Here is a 16,366-nt window from a genome sequence, read left to right on the forward strand (position 1 = left end):
AGTGAAACGTGCAAGAAAGGTCCATTGTAAACAATTGGAACTCAGCCGACTTGCTTGATAGAGTTTGAATTGACATTTCCCTTTTTAGTTTCTTTTGTAGGAAACGAAATGCTAGTTCCCGCCCGGTTTCGAACCGGGGACCTTTCGCGTGTGAGGCGAACGTGATAACCACTACACTACAGGAACTGCTCTGGTATTAATTTTGATTGAGGAAAAGCGGCTAATCAAAACAATACACAAATAAGCAGTATTGTGTCAGCCATTAACCTTACAAAAGAGAGTTCAATAGCTTGTTCTGGAGTTGCCCAGGGTCCTGAAGAAGGTTTTAGAATTCCTTAACAATTCATTAATGTAATTTTGGTCCTGTCCTTGGCCATCCTTGCCTAAGCTTTTACTGTAACTGTCCCTAAAATGGCCAACAATAAATGTCCTTTAACCCTCCTTTTCCTGTTGCCGTGATTCTCAGAGTAATAGACAGGCTAAATGAAACATAAGGAAGAACACAAATGATAAATATCTAGTGAAACGTGCAAGAAAGGTCCATTTGAAACAATTGGAACTCAGCCAACTTCCTTGATAGAGTTTGAATTGACTTTTCCCTTTTCAGTTTCTTTTGTAGGAAACGAAATGCTAGTTCCCGCCCGGTTTCGAACCGGGGACCTTTCGCGTGTAAGGCGAACGTGATAACCACTACACTACAGGAACTACACTGGCATTGTTTTTTTTGATTGAGAAAAAAGCGGCTTATCAAAACAATACATGAAATAAGCAGTATTGTGTCAGCGATTAACCTTACAAAAGAGAGTTCAATAGCTTGTTCCGGAGTTGCCCAGGGTCCTGGAGAAGGTTTTAGAATTCGTTAACAATTCATTAATGTAATTTTGGTCCTGTCCTTGGCCCTCCTTGCCTAAGCTTTTACTGTAACTGTCCCTAAAATGGCCAACGATAAATGTCCTTTAACCCTCCTTTTCCTGTTGCCGTGATTCTCAGAGTAATAGACAGGCTAAATGAAACATAAGGAAGAACACAAATGATAAATATCTAGTGAAACGTGCAAGAAAGGTCCATTGTAAACAATTGGAACTCAGCCCACTTCCTTGATAGAGTTTGAATTGACTTTTCCCTTTTTAGTTTCTTTTGTAGGAAACGAAATGCTAGTTCCCGCCCGGTTTCGAACCGGGGACCTTTCGCGTGTGAGGCGAACGTGATAACCACTACACTACAGGAACTGCTCTGTTATTCTTTTTGATTGAGGAAAAGCGGCTAATCAAAACAATACACAAATAAGCAGTATTGTGTCAGCCATTAACCTTACAAAAGAGAGTTCAATAGCTTGTTCCGGAGTTGCCCAGGGTCCTGGAGAAGGTTTTAGAATTCCTTAACAATTCATTAATGTAATTTTGGTCCTGTCCTTGGCCCTCCTTGCTTAAGCTTTTACTGTAACTGTCCCTAAAATGGCCAACGATAAATGTCCTTTAACCCTCCTTTTCCTGTTGCCGTGATTCTCAGAGTAATAGACAGGCTAAATGAAACATAAGGAAGAACACAAATTATAAATATCTAGTGAAACGTGCAAGAAAGGTCCATTGTAAACAATTGGAACTCAGCCCACTTCCTTGATAGAGTTTGAATTGACTTTTCCCTTTTTAGTTTCTTTTGTAGGAAACGAAATGCTAGTTCCCGCCCGGTTTCGAACCGGGGACCTTTCGCGTGTGAGGCTAACGTGATAACCACTACACTACAGGAACTGCTCTGGTATTATTTTTGATTGAGGAAAAGCGGCTAATCAAAACAATACACAAATAAGCAGTATTGTGTCAGCCATTAACCTTACAAAAGAGAGTTCAATAGCTTGTTCCGGAGTTGCCCAGGGTCCTGGAGAAGGTTTTAGAATTCCTTAACAATTCATTCATGTAATTTTGGTCCTGTCCTTGGCCCTCCTTGCCTAACCTTTTACTGTAACTGTCCCTAAAATGGCCAACGATAAATGTCCTTTAACCCTCCTATTCCTGTTGCCGTGATTCTCAGAGTAATAGACAGGCTAAATGAAACATAAGGAAGAACACAAATTATAAATATCTAGTGAAACGTGCAAGAAAGGTCCATTGTAAACAATTGGAACTCAGCCCACTTCCTTGATAGAGTTTGAATTGACTTTTCCCTTTTCAGTTTCTTTTGTAGGAAACAAAATGCTAGTTCCCGCCCGGTTTCGAACCGGGGACCTTTCGCGTGTTAGGCGAACGTGATAACCACTACACTACAGGAACTGCACTGGCATTGTTTTTGATTGAGAAAAAAGCGGCTTATCAAAACAATACACGAAATAAGCAGTATTGTGTCAGCGATTAACCTTACAAAAGAGAGTTCAATAGCTTGTTCTGGAGTTGCCCAGGGTCCTGGAGAAGGTTTTAGAATTCCTTAACAATTCATTAATGTAATTTTGGTCCTGTCCTTGGCCCTCCTTGCCTAAGCTTTTACTGTAACTGTCCCTAAAATGGCCAACGATAAATGTCCTTTAACCCTCCTTTTCCTGTTGCCGTGATTCTCAGAGTAATAGACAGGCTAAATGAAACATAAGGAAGAACACAAATTATAAATATCTAGTGAAACGTGCAAGAAAGGTCCATTGTAAACAATTGGAACTCAGCCGACTTGCTTGATAGAGTTTGAATTGACATTTCCCTTTTTAGTTTCTTTTGTAGGAAACGAAATGCTAGTTCCCGCCCGGTTTCGAACCGGGGACCTTTCGCGTGTGAGGCGAACGTGATAACCACTACACTACAGGAACTGCTCTGGTATTAATTTTGATTGAGGAAAAGCGGCTAATCAAAACAATACACAAATAAGCAGTATTGTGTCAGCCATTAACCTTACAAAAGAGAGTTCAATAGCTTGTTCTGGAGTTGCCCAGGGTCCTGAAGAAGGTTTTAGAATTCCTTAACAATTCATTAATGTAATTTTGGTCCTGTCCTTGGCCATCCTTGCCTAAGCTTTTACTGTAACTGTCCCTAAAATGGCCAACGATAAATGTCCTTTAACCCTCCTTTTCCTGTTGCCGTGATTCTCAGAGTAATAGACAGGCTAAATGAAACATAAGGAAGAACACAAATGATAAATATCTAGTGAAACGTGCAAGAAAGGTCCATTTGAAACAATTGGAACTCAGCCAACTTCCTTGATAGAGTTTGAATTGACTTTTCCCTTTTCAGTTTCTTTTGTAGGAAACGAAATGCTAGTTCCCGCCCGGTTTCGAACCGGGGACCTTTCGCGTGTAAGGCGAACGTGATAACCACTACACTACAGGAACTACACTGGCATTGTTTTTTTTGATTGAGAAAAAAGCGGCTTATCAAAACAATACACGAAATAAGCAGTATTGTGTCAGCGATTAACCTTACAAAAGAGAGTTCAATAGCTTGTTCCGGAGTTGCCCAGGGTCCTGGAGAAGGTTTTAGAATTCCTTAACAATTCATTAATGTAATTTTGGTCCTGTCCTTGGCCCTCCTTGCCTAAGCTTTTACTGTAACTGTCCCTACAATGGCCAACGATAAATGTCCTTTAACCCTCCTTTTCCTGTTGCCGTGATTCTCAGAGTAATAGACAGGCTAAATGAAACATAAGGAAGAACACAAATTATAAATATCTAGTGAAACGTGCAAGAAAGGTCCATTGTAAACAATTGGAACTCAGCCCACTTCCTTGATAGAGTTTGAATTGACTTTTCCCTTTTCAGTTTCTTTTGTAGGAAACAAAATGCTAGTTCCCGCCCGGTTTCAAACCGGGGACCTTTCGCGTGTTAGGCGAACGTGATAACCACTACACTACAGGAACTGCACTGGCATTGTTTTTGATTGAGAAAAAAGCGGCTTATCAAAACAATACACAAATAAGCAGTATTGTGTCAGCCATTAACCTTACAAAAGAGAGTTCAATAGCTTGTTCTGGAGTTGCCCAGGGTCCTGAAGAAGGTTTTAGAATTCCTTAACAATTCATTAATGTAATTTTGGTCCTGTCCTTGGCCATCCTTGCCTAAGCTTTTACTGTAACTGTCCCTAAAATGGCCAACGATAAATGTCCTTTAACCCTCCTTTTCCTGTTGCCGTGATTCTCAGAGTAATAGACAGGCTAAATGAAACATAAGGAAGAACACAAATGATAAATATCTAGTGAAACGTGCAAGAAAGGTCCATTTGAAACAATTGGAACTCAGCCAACTTCCTTGATAGAGTTTGAATTGACTTTTCCCTTTTCAGTTTCTTTTGTAGGAAACGAAATGCTAGTTCCCGCCCGGTTTCGAACCGGGGACCTTTCGCGTGTAAGGCGAACGTGATAACCACTACACTACAGGAACTACACTGGCATTGTTTTTTTTGATTGAGAAAAAAGCGGCTTATCAAAACAATACACGAAATAAGCAGTATTGTGTCAGCGATTAACCTTACAAAAGAGAGTTCAATAGCTTGTTCCGGAGTTGCCCAGGGTCCTGGAGAAGGTTTTAGAATTCCTTAACAATTCATTAATGTAATTTTGGTCCTGTCCTTGGCCCTCCTTGCCTAAGCTTTTACTGTAACTGTCCCTACAATGGCCAACGATAAATGTCCTTTAACCCTCCTTTTCCTGTTGCCGTGATTCTCAGAGTAATAGACAGGCTAAATGAAACATAAGGAAGAACACAAATTATAAATATCTAGTGAAACGTGCAAGAAAGGTCCATTGTAAACAATTGGAACTCAGCCCACTTCCTTGATAGAGTTTGAATTGACTTTTCCCTTTTCAGTTTCTTTTGTAGGAAACAAAATGCTAGTTCCCGCCCGGTTTCAAACCGGGGACCTTTCGCGTGTTAGGCGAACGTGATAACCACTACACTACAGGAACTGCACTGGCATTGTTTTTGATTGAGAAAAAAGCGGCTTATCAAAACAATACACGAAATAAGCAGTATTGTGTCAGCGATTAACCTTACAAAAGAGAGTTCAATAGCTTGTTCCGGAGTTGCCCAGGGTCCTGGAGAAGGTTTTAGAATTCCTTAACAATTCATTAATGTAATTTTGGTCCTGTCCTTGGCCCTCCTTGCCTAAGCTTTTACTGTAACTGTCCCTAAAATGGCCAACGATAAATGTCCTTTAACCCTCCTTTTCCTGTTGCCGTGATTCTCAGAGTAATAGACAGGCTAAATGAAACATAAGGAAGAACACAAATTATAAATATCTAGTGAAACGTGCAAGAAAGGTCCATTGTAAACAATTGGAACTCAGCCCACTTCCTTGATAGAGTTTGAATTGACTTTTCCCTTTTTAGTTTCTTTTGTAGGAAAAAAAATGCTAGTTGCCTCCCGGTTTCGAACCGGGGACCTTTCGCGTGTGAGGCGAACGTGATAACCACTACACTACAGGAACTGCTCTGTTATTCTTTTTGATTGAGGAAAAGCGGCTAATCAAAACAATACACAAATAAGCAGTATTGTGTCAGCCATTAACCTTACAAAAGAGAGTTCAATAGCTTGTTCCGGAGTTGCCCAGGGTCCTGGAGAAGGTTTTAGAATTCCTTAACAATTCATTAATGTAATTTTGGTCCTGTCCTTGGCCCTCCTTGCCTAAGCTTTTACTGTAACTGTCCCTAAAATGGCCAACGATAAATGTCCTTTAACCCTCCTTTTCCTGTTGCCGTGATTCTCAGAGTAATAGACAGGCTAAATGAAACATAAGGAAGAACACAAATTATAAATATCTAGTGAAACGTGCAAGAAAGGTCCATTGTAAACAATTGGAACTCAGCCCACTTCCTTGATAGAGTTTGAATTGACTTTTCCCTTTTTAGTTTCTTTTGTAGGAAACGAAATGCTAGTTCCCGCCCGGTTTCGAACCGGGGACCTTTCGCGTGTGAGGCGAACGTGATAACCACTACACTACAGGAACTGCTCTGGTATTCTTTTTGATTGAGGAAAAGCGGCTAATCAAAACAATACACAAATAAGCAGTATTGTGTCAGCCATTAACCTTACAAAAGAGAGTTCAATAGCTTGTTCCGGAGTTGCCCAGGGTCCTGGAGAAGGTTTTAGAATTCCTTAACAATTCATTAATGTAATTTTGGTCCTGTCCTTGGCCCTCCTTGCCTAAGCTTTTACTGTAACTGTCCCTAAAATGGCCAACGATAAATGTCCTTTAACCCTCCTATTCCTGTTGCCGTGATTCTCAGAGTAATAGACAGGCTAAATGAAACATAAGGAAGAACACAAATTATAAATATCTAGTGAAACGTGCAAGAAAGGTCCATTGTAAACAATTGGAACTCAGCCCACTTCCTTGATAGAGTTTGAATTGACTTTTCCCTTTTCAGTTTCTTTTGTAGGAAACAAAATGCTAGTTCCCGCCCGGTTTCGAACCGGGGACCTTTCGCGTGTTAGGCGAACGTGATAACCACTACACTACAGGAACTGCACTGGCATTGTTTTTGATTGAGAAAAAAGCGGCTTATCAAAACAATACACGAAATAAGCAGTATTGTGTCAGCGATTAACCTTACAAAAGAGAGTTCAATAGCTTGTTCTGGAGTTGCCCAGGGTCCTGGAGAAGGTTTTAGAATTCCTTAACAATTCATTAATGTAATTTTGGTCCTGTCCTTGGCCCTCCTTGCCTAAGCTTTTACTGTAACTGTCCCTAAAATGGCCAACGATAAATGTCCTTTAACCATCCTTTTCCTGTTGCCGTGATTCTCAGAGTAATAGACAGGCTAAATGAAACATAAGGAAGAACACAAATTATAAATATCTAGTGAAACGTGCAAGAAAGGTCCATTGTAAACAATTGGAACTCAGCCGACTTGCTTGATAGAGTTTGAATTGACATTTCCCTTTTTAGTTTCTTTTGTAGGAAACGAAATGCTAGTTCCCGCCCGGTTTCGAACCGGGGACCTTTCGCGTGTGAGGCGAACGTGATAACCACTACACTACAGGAACTGCTCTGGTATTAATTTTGATTGAGGAAAAGCGGCTAATCAAAACAATACACAAATAAGCAGTATTGTGTCAGCCATTAACCTTACAAAAGAGAGTTCAATAGCTTGTTCTGGAGTTGCCCAGGGTCCTGAAGAAGGTTTTAGAATTCCTTAACAATTCATTAATGTAATTTTGGTCCTGTCCTTGGCCATCCTTGCCTAAGCTTTTACTGTAACTGTCCCTAAAATGGCCAACGATAAATGTCCTTTAACCCTCCTTTTCCTGTTGCCGTGATTCTCAGAGTAATAGACAGGCTAAATGAAACATAAGGAAGAACACAAATGATAAATATCTAGTGAAACGTGCAAGAAAGGTCCATTTGAAACAATTGGAACTCAGCCAACTTCCTTGATAGAGTTTGAATTGACTTTTCCCTTTTCAGTTTCTTTTGTAGGAAACGAAATGCTAGTTCCCGCCCGGTTTCGAACCGGGGACCTTTCGCGTGTAAGGCGACCGTGATAACCACTACACTACAGGAACTACACTGGCATTGTTTTTTTTGATTGAGAAAAAAGCGGCTTATCAAAACAATACACGAAATAAGCAGTATTGTGTCAGCGATTAACCTTACAAAAGAGAGTTCAATAGCTTGTTCCGGAGTTGCCCAGGGTCCTGGAGAAGGTTTTAGAATTCCTTAACAATTCATTAATGTAATTTTGGTCCTGTCCTTGGCCCTCCTTGCCTAAGCTTTTACTGTAACTGTCCCTAAAATGGCCAACGATAAATGTCCTTTAACCCTCCTTTTCCTGTTGCCGTGATTCTCAGAGTAATAGACAGGCTAAATGAAACATAAGGAAGAACACAAATTATAAATATCTAGTGAAACGTGCAAGAAAGGTCCATTGTAAACAATTGGAACTCAGCCCACTTCCTTGATAGAGTTTGAATTGACTTTTCCCTTTTTAGTTTCTTTTGTAGGAAACGAAATGCTAGTTCCCGCCCGGTTTCGAACCGGGGACCTTTCGCGTGTGAGGCGAACGTGATAACCACTACACTACAGGAACTGCTCTGGTATTCTTTTTGATTGAGGAAAAGCGGCTAATCAAAACAATACACAAATAAGCAGTATTGTGTCAGCCATTAACCTTACAAAAGAGAGTTCAATAGCTTGTTCCGGAGTTGCCCAGGGTCCTGGAGAAGGTTTTAGAATTCCTTAACAATTCATTAATGTAATTTTGGTCCTGTCCTTGGCCCTCCTTGCCTAACCTTTTACTGTAACTGTCCCTAAAATGGCCAACGATAAATGTCCTTTAACCCTCCTATTCCTGTTGCCGTGATTCTCAGAGTAATAGACAGGCTAAATGAAACATAAGGAAGAACACAAATTATAAATATCTAGTGAAACGTGCAAGAAAGGTCCATTGTAAACAATTGGAACTCAGCCCACTTCCTTGATAGAGTTTGAATTGACTTTTCCATTTTCAGTTTCTTTTGTAGGAAACAAGATGCTAGTTCCCGCCCGGTTTCGAACCGGGGACCTTTCGCGTGTTAGGCGAACGTGATAACCACTACACTACAGGAACTGCACTGGCATTGTTTTTGATTGAGAAAAAAGCGGCTTATCAAAACAATACACGAAATAAGCAGTATTGTGTCAGCGATTAACCTTACAAAAGAGAGTTCAATAGCTTGTTCTGGAGTTGCCCAGGGTCCTGGAGAAGGTTTTAGAATTCCTTAACAATTCATTAATGTAATTTTGGTCCTGTCCTTGGCCCTCCTTGCCTAAGCTTTTACTGTAACTGTCCCTAAAATGGCCAACGATAAATGTCCTTTAACCCTCCTTTTCCTGTTGCCGTGATTCTCAGAGTAATAGACAGGCTAAATGAAACATAAGGAAGAACACAAATTATAAATATCTAGTGAAACGTGCAAGAAAGGTCCATTGTAAACAATTGGAACTCAGCCGACTTGCTTGATAGAGTTTGAATTGACATTTCCCTTTTTAGTTTCTTTTGTAGGAAACAAGATGCTAGTTCCCGCCCGGTTTCGAACCGGGGACCTTTCGCGTGTTAGGCGAACGTGATAACCACTACACTACAGGAACTGCACTGGCATTGTTTTTGATTGAGAAAAAAGCGGCTTATCAAAACAATACACGAAATAAGCAGTATTGTGTCAGCGATTAACCTTACAAAAGAGAGTTCAATAGCTTGTTCTGGAGTTGCCCAGGGTCCTGGAGAAGGTTTTAGAATTCCTTAACAATTCATTAATGTAATTTTGGTCCTGTCCTTGGCCCTCCTTGCCTAAGCTTTTACTGTAACTGTCCCTAAAATGGCCAACGATAAATGTCCTTTAACCCTCCTTTTCCTGTTGCCGTGATTCTCAGAGTAATAGACAGGCTAAATGAAACATAAGGAAGAACACAAATTATAAATATCTAGTGAAACGTGCAAGAAAGGTCCATTGTAAACAATTGGAACTCAGCCGACTTGCTTGATAGAGTTTGAATTGACATTTCCCTTTTTAGTTTCTTTTGTAGGAAACGAAATGCTAGTTCCCGCCCGGTTTCGAACCGGGGACCTTTCGCGTGTGAGGCGAACGTGATAACCACTACACTACAGGAACTGCTCTGGTATTAATTTTGATTGAGGAAAAGCGGCTAATCAAAACAATACACAAATAAGCAGTATTGTGTCAGCCATTAACCTTACAAAAGAGAGTTCAATAGCTTGTTCTGGAGTTGCCCAGGGTCCTGAAGAAGGTTTTAGAATTCCTTAACAATTCATTAATGTAATTTTGGTCCTGTCCTTGGCCATCCTTGCCTAAGCTTTTACTGTAACTGTCCCTAAAATGGCCAACGATAAATGTCCTTTAACCCTCCTTTTCCTGTTGCCGTGATTCTCAGAGTAATAGACAGGCTAAATGAAACATAAGGAAGAACACAAATGATAAATATCTAGTGAAACGTGCAAGAAAGGTCCATTTGAAACACAGCCAACTTCCTTGATAGAGTTTGAATTGACTTTTCCCTTTTCAGTTTCTTTTGTAGGAAACGAAATGCTAGTTCCCGCCCGGTTTCGAACCGGGGACCTTTCGCGTGTAAGGCGAACGTGATAACCACTACACTACAGGAACTACACTGGCATTGTTTTTTTTGATTGAGAAAAAAGCGGCTTATCAAAACAATACACGAAATAAGCAGTATTGTGTCAGCGATTAACCTTACAAAAGAGAGTTCAATAGCTTGTTCCGGAGTTGCCCAGGGTCCTGGAGAAGGTTTTAGAATTCCTTAACAATTCATTAATGTAATTTTGGTCCTGTCCTTGGCCCTCCTTGCCTAAGCTTTTACTGTAACTGTCCCTAAAATGGCCAACGATAAATGTCCTTTAACCCTCCTTTTCCTGTTGCCGTGATTCTCAGAGTAATAGACAGGCTAAATGAAACATAAGGAAGAACACAAATTATAAATATCTAGTGAAACGTGCAAGAAAGGTCCATTGTAAACAATTGGAACTCAGCCCACTTCCTTGATAGAGTTTGAATTGACTTTTCGCTTTTCAGTTTCTTTTGTAGGAAACAAAATGCTAGTTCCCGCCCGGTTTCGAACCGGGGACCTTTCGCGTGTTAGGCGAACGTGATAACCACTACACTACAGGAACTGCACTGGCATTGTTTTTGATTGAGAAAAAAGCGGCTTATCAAAACAATACACGAAATAAGCAGTATTGTGTCAGCGATTAACCTTACAAAAGAGAGTTCAATAGCTTGTTCTGGAGTTGCCCAGGGTCCTGGAGAAGGTTTTAGAATTCCTTAACAATTCATTAATGTAATTTTGGTCCTGTCCTTGGCCCTCCTTGCCTAAGCTTTTACTGTAACTGTCCCTAAAATGGCCAACGATAAATGTCCTTTAACCCTCCTTTTCCTGTTGCCGTGATTCTCAGAGTAATAGACAGGCTAAATGAAACATAAGGAAGAACACAAATTATAAATATCTAGTGAAACGTGCAAGAAAGGTCCATTGTAAACAATTGGAACTCAGCCGACTTGCTTGATAGAGTTTGAATTGACATTTCCCTTTTTAGTTTCTTTTGTAGGAAACGAAATGCTAGTTCCCGCCCGGTTTCGAACCGGGGACCTTTCGCGTGTGAGGCGAACGTGATAACCACTACACTACAGGAACTGCTCTGGTATTAATTTTGATTGAGGAAAAGCGGCTAATCAAAACAATACACAAATAAGCAGTATTGTGTCAGCCATTAACCTTACAAAAGAGAGTTCAATAGCTTGTTCTGGAGTTGCCCAGGGTCCTGAAGAAGGTTTTAGAATTCCTTAACAATTCATTAATGTAATTTTGGTCCTGTCCTTGGCCATCCTTGCCTAAGCTTTTACTGTAACTGTCCCTAAAATGGCCAACGATAAATGTCCTTTAACCCTCCTTTTCCTGTTGCCGTGATTCTCAGAGTAATAGACAGGCTAAATGAAACATAAGGAAGAACACAAATGATAAATATCTAGTGAAACGTGCAAGAAAGGTCCATTTGAAACAATTGGAACTCAGCCAACTTCCTTGATAGAGTTTGAATTGACTTTTCCCTTTTCAGTTTCTTTTGTAGGAAACGAAATGCTAGTTCCCGCCCGGTTTCGAACCGGGGACCTTTCGCGTGTAAGGCGAACGTGATAACCACTACACTACAGGAACTACACTGGCATTGTTTTTTTTGATTGAGAAAAAAGCGGCTTATCAAAACAATACACGAAATAAGCAGTATTGTGTCAGCGATTAACCTTACAAAAGAGAGTTCAATAGCTTGTTCCGGAGTTGCCCAGGGTCCTGGAGAAGGTTTTAGAATTCCTTAACAATTCATTAATGTAATTTTGGTCCTGTCCTTGGCCCTCCTTGCCTAAGCTTTTACTGTAACTGTCCCTAAAATGGCCAACGATAAATGTCCTTTAACCCTCCTTTTCCTGTTGCCGTGATTCTCAGAGTAATAGACAGGCTAAATGAAACATAAGGAAGAACACAAATTATAAATATCTAGTGAAACGTGCAAGAAAGGTCCATTGTAAACAATTGGAACTCAGCCCACTTCCTTGATAGAGTTTGAATTGACTTTTCGCTTTTCAGTTTCTTTTGTAGGAAACAAAATGCTAGTTCCCGCCCGGTTTCGAACCGGGGACCTTTCGCGTGTTAGGCGAACGTGATAACCACTACACTACAGGAACTGCACTGGCATTGTTTTTGATTGAGAAAAAAGCGGCTTATCAAAACAATACACGAAATAAGCAGTATTGTGTCAGCGATTAACCTTACAAAAGAGAGTTCAATAGCTTGTTCTGGAGTTGCCCAGGGTCCTGGAGAAGGTTTTAGAATTCCTTAACAATTCATTAATGTAATTTTGGTCCTGTCCTTGGCCCTCCTTGCCTAAGCTTTTACTGTAACTGTCCCTAAAATGGCCAACGATAAATGTCCTTTAACCCTCCTTTTCCTGTTGCCGTGATTCTCAGAGTAATAGACAGGCTAAATGAAACATAAGGAAGAACACAAATGATAAATATCAAGTGAAACGTGCAAGAAAGGTCCTTTTGAAACAATTGGAACTCAGCCAACTTCCTTGATAGAGTTTGAATTGACTTTTCCCTTTTCAGTTTCTTTTGTAGGAAACAAAATGCTAGTTCCCGCCCGGTTTTGAACCGGGGACCTTTCGCGTGTAAGGCGAACGTGATAACCACTACACTACAGGAACTGCACTGGCATTGTTTTTGATTGAGAAAAAAGCGGCTTATCAAAACAATACACGAAATAAGCAGTATTGTGTCAGCGATTAACCTTACAAAAGAGAGTTCAATAGCTTGTTCCGGAGTTGCCCAGGGTCCTGGAGAAGGTTTTAGAATTCCTTAACAATTCATTCATGTAATTTTGGTCCTGTCCTTGGCCCTCCTTGCCTAAGCTTTTACTGTAACTGTCCCTAAAATGGCCAACGATAAATGTCCTTTAACCCTCCTTTTCCTGTTGCCGTGATTCTCAGAGTAATAGACAGGCTAAATGAAACATAAGGAAGAACACAAATGATAAATATCTAGTGAAACGTGCAAGAAAGGTCCATTTGAAACAATTGGAACTCAGCCAACTTCCTTGATAGAGTTTGAATTGACTTTTCCCTTTTCAGTTTCTTTTGTAGGAAACAAAATGCTAGTGCCTGCCCGGTTTCGAACCGGGGACCTTTCGCGTGTAAGGCGAACGTGATAACCACTACACTACAGGAACTACACTGGCATTGTTTTTGATTGAGAAAAAAGCGGCTTATCAAAACAATACACGAAATAAGCAGTATTGTGTCAGCGATTAACCTTACAAAAGAGAGTTCAATAGCTTGTTCCGGAGTTGCCCAGGGTCCTGGAGAAGGTTTTAGAATTCCTTAACAATTCATTAATGTAATTTTGGTCCTGTCCTTGGCCCTCCTTGCCTAAGCTTTTACTGTAACTGTCCCTAAAATGGCCAACGATAAATGTCCTTTAACCCTCCTTTTCCTGTTGCCGTGATTCTCAGAGTAATAGACAGGCTAAATGAAACATAAGGAAGAACACAAATTATAAATATCTAGTGAAACGTGCAAGAAAGGTCCATTGTAAACAATTGGAACTCAGCCCACTTCCTTGATAGAGTTTGAATTGACTTTTCCCTTTTCAGTTTCTTTTGTAGGAAACTAAATGCTAGTTCCCGCCCTGTTTCGAACCGGGGACCTTTCGCGTGTTAGGCGAACGTGATAACCACTACACTACAGGAACTGCACTGGCATTGTTTTTGATTGAGAAAAAAGCGGCTTATCAAAACAATACACGAAATAAGCAGTATTGTGTCAGCGATTAACCTTACAAAAGAGAGTTCAATAGCTTGTTCTGGAGTTGCCCAGGGTCCTGGAGAAGGTTTTAGAATTCCTTAACAATTCATTAATGTAATTTTGGTCCTGTCCTTGGCCCTCCTTGCCTAAGCTTTTACTGTAACTGTCCCTAAAATGGCCAACGATAAATGTCCTTTAACCCTCCTTTTCCTGTTGCCGTGATTCTCAGAGTAATAGACAGGCTAAATGAAACATAAGGAAGAACACAAATTATAAATATCTAGTGAAACGTGCAAGAAAGGTCCATTGTAAACAATTGGAACTCAGCCGACTTGCTTGATAGAGTTTGAATTGACATTTCCCTTTTTAGTTTCTTTTGTAGGAAACGAAATGCTAGTTCCCGCCCGGTTTCGAACCGGGGACCTTTCGCGTGTGAGGCGAACGTGATAACCACTACACTACAGGAACTGCTCTGGTATTCTTTTTGATTGAGGAAAAGCGGCTAATCAAAACAATACACAAATAAGCAGTATTGTGTCAGCCATTAACCTTACAAAAGAGAGTTCAATAGCTTGTTCCGGAGTTGCCCAGGGTCCTGGAGAAGGTTTTAGAATTCCTTAACAATTCATTAATGTAATTTTGGTCCTGTCCTTGGCCCTCCTTGCCTAAGCTTTTACTGTAACTGTCCCTAAAATGGCCAACGATAAATGTCCTTTAACCCTCCTATTCCTGTTGCCGTGATTCTCAGAGTAATAGACAGGCTAAGTGAAACATAAGGAAGAACACAAATTATAAATATCTAGTGAAACGTGCAAGAAAGGTCCATTGTAAACAATTGGAACTCAGCCCACTTCCTTGATAGAGTTTGAATTGACTTTTCCCTTTTCAGTTTCTTTTGTAGGAAACAAAATGCTAGTTCCCGCCCGGTTTCGAACCGGGGACCTTTCGCGTGTTAGGCGAACGTGATAACCACTACACTACAGGAACTGCACTGGCATTGTTTTTGATTGAGAAAAAAGCGGCTTATCAAAACAATACACGAAATAAGCAGTATTGTGTCAGCGATTAACCTTACAAAAGAGAGTTCAATAGCTTGTTCTGGAGTTGCCCAGGGTCCTGGAGAAGGTTTTAGAATTCCTTAACAATTCATTAATGTAATTTTGGTCCTGTCCTTGGCCCTCCTTGCCTAAGCTTTTACTGTAACTGTCCCTAAAATGGCCAACGATAAATGTCCTTTAACCCTCCTCTTCCTGTTGCCGTGATTCTCAGAGTAATAGACAGGCTAAATGAAACATAAGGAAGAACACAAATTATAAATATCTAGTGAAACGTGCAAGAAAGGTCCATTGTAAACAATTGGAACTCAGCCGACTTGCTTGATAGAGTTTGAATTGACATTTCCCTTTTTAGTTTCTTTTGTAGGAAACGAAATGCTAGTTCCCGCCCGGTTTCGAACCGGGGACCTTTCGCGTGTGAGGCGAACGTGATAACCACTACACTACAGGAACTGCTCTGGTATTAATTTTGATTGAGGAAAAGCGGCTAATCAAAACAATACACAAATAAGCAGTATTGTGTCAGCCATTAACCTTACAAAAGAGAGTTCAATAGCTTGTTCTGGAGTTGCCCAGGGTCCTGAAGAAGGTTTTAGAATTCCTTAACAATTCATTAATGTAATTTTGGTCCTGTCCTTGGCCATCCTTGCCTAAGCTTTTACTGTAACTGTCCCTAAAATGGCCAACGATAAATGTCCTTTAACCCTCCTTTTCCTGTTGCCGTGATTCTCAGAGTAATAGACAGGCTAAATGAAACATAAGGAAGAACACAAATGATAAATATCTAGTGAAACGTGCAAGAAAGGTCCATTTGAAACAATTGGAACTCAGCCAACTTCCTTGATAGAGTTTGAATTGACTTTTCCCTTTTCAGTTTCTTTTGTAGGAAACGAAATGCTAGTTCCCGCCCGGTTTCGAACCGGGGACCTTTCGCGTGTAAGGCGAACGTGATAACCACTACACTACAGGAACTACACTGGCATTGTTTTTTTTGATTGAGAAAAAAGCGGCTTATCAAAACAATACATGAAATAAGCAGTATTGTGTCAGCGATTAACCTTACAAAAGAGAGTTCAATAGCTTGTTCCGGAGTTGCCCAGGGTCCTGGAGAAGGTTTTAGAATTCCTTAACAATTCATTAATGTAATTTTGGTCCTGTCCTTGGCCCTCCTTGCCTAAGCTTTTACTGTAACTGTCCCTAAAATGGCCAACGATAAATGTCCTTTAACCCTCCTTTTCCTGTTGCCGTGATTCTCAGAGTAATAGACAGGCTAAATGAAACATAAGGAAGAACACAAATTATAAATATCTAGTGAAACGTGCAAGAAAGGTCCATTGTAAACAATTGGAACTCAGCCCACTTCCTTGATAGAGTTTGAATTGACTTTTCCCTTTTTAGTTTCTTTTGTAGGAAACGAAATGCTAGTTCCCGCCCGGTTTCGAACCGGGGACCTTTCGCGTGTGAGGCGAACGTGATAACCACTACACTACAGGAACTGCTCTGTTATTCTTTTTGATTGAGGAAAAGCGGCTAATCAA

Source organism: Notolepis coatsorum (genome assembly GCF_963971535.1).
Source record: "Notolepis coatsorum genome assembly, chromosome: 17".
Lineage (NCBI taxonomy): Eukaryota > Metazoa > Chordata > Actinopteri > Aulopiformes > Paralepididae > Notolepis > Notolepis coatsorum.